This window comes from Cariama cristata, unplaced genomic scaffold, assembly GCF_000690535.1.
Source record: "Cariama cristata isolate BGI_N322 unplaced genomic scaffold, ASM69053v1 scaffold15396, whole genome shotgun sequence".
Lineage (NCBI taxonomy): Eukaryota > Metazoa > Chordata > Aves > Cariamiformes > Cariamidae > Cariama > Cariama cristata.
In genome coordinates this window covers 51,852-53,027 of record NW_009621679.1, presented here as the reverse complement: position 1 = coordinate 53,027, position 1,176 = coordinate 51,852, and positions in this window count along the sequence as shown.

Here is a 1,176-nt window from a genome sequence, read left to right as displayed (position 1 = left end):
AGGGAGGGGGTGATGGTTTTGGAGGCAGCCGGACGAGTCTGTGACCTGCCTGGGTACAAACCATCCCCGATCTTTCCCCACAAATGATAGGATCGGCCTCGCAGGCCATTTAGAGCCTTAATTACCTTGTTCCTCCTTTTTATTATTATTATTCTCCTCTCTACGGGTATAAAAACACCTTGGGCTATCAGGCACTGTTGTGGCAGCAGCTTAAATCCTCTCCAACTCCTGCACATAAACTTTGCCATGCAAAAGGCCCCGACTGGGTATCAATTTCCTTGACCTCCATCTCTAAAAGTGCCAGAAAGAAGAAACAGCAACGCTTTCACGCTGTTTTGTTCTTGCTGCTCTCACCTGATCCGCAGATTGAATACACCACACTGTCTTCTCCTAGCCTTGATCCCAGGGACGGATTAATGGGATTAACTTCCAGCTTTCCTTACAACCTTTCTCCCAAGAGCTGACTTAAATAACGTGCAGTGATGTCCTTCAGCATCCCGTGCCGCACCCCGGCAGGCATCAGTGGCCCCTTGCATCCTTCCCCAGCAGCAGTTTCCAGGCCAGAAGATGCCCCAGGAGGACAGGACAGTCCAAAACACGATGGCACAAATGCTGCCGGGGCAGGATTGCTGTGACCTGAGCCATGTCAAGTGCCATCGAGAGCCTGGCAGTCGCTGGGAGCTGCCCACTGACCCCCCTCCCTGCCAAGAGCCCATTTCTAAATTCACTGGGAAACGGAGCAGCTCATTCCAATGCAGACCGAAAATTCCCACCGTGGCCCACACCGCAAACGAGTTAGACCTCTGCGCTGCCCCTAACGCACAGGAAAATTGCTTTTCGACTCTGCGCTAACAAAAAGCAGCCATGCATCACTTACCAATATCGAGTCCGTTTATAAAAAAACATGTTTTTGCTCCGCTCTAATTGCTTCAAATGAAGCAATTGCATTACGCTCCCTCCCTTCATTGTACCTCACCAACAGACGCTCTCCACCAGCTCGCTAAGTTTGCCCTCAACATGAATTAGATCTTAATGCTCAGGCGGAGGAAAAGTGGCTGCCCTGCCTGTCATACCTTGCTGGGACGCAAACAGGCTCGCACAGGTTTCCCAAACCCCTAATGCAGGCTGGCAGCAGGAGCCAGCCAGGCTGGGCAGAGGTCCTCTTCCAGCTTCACC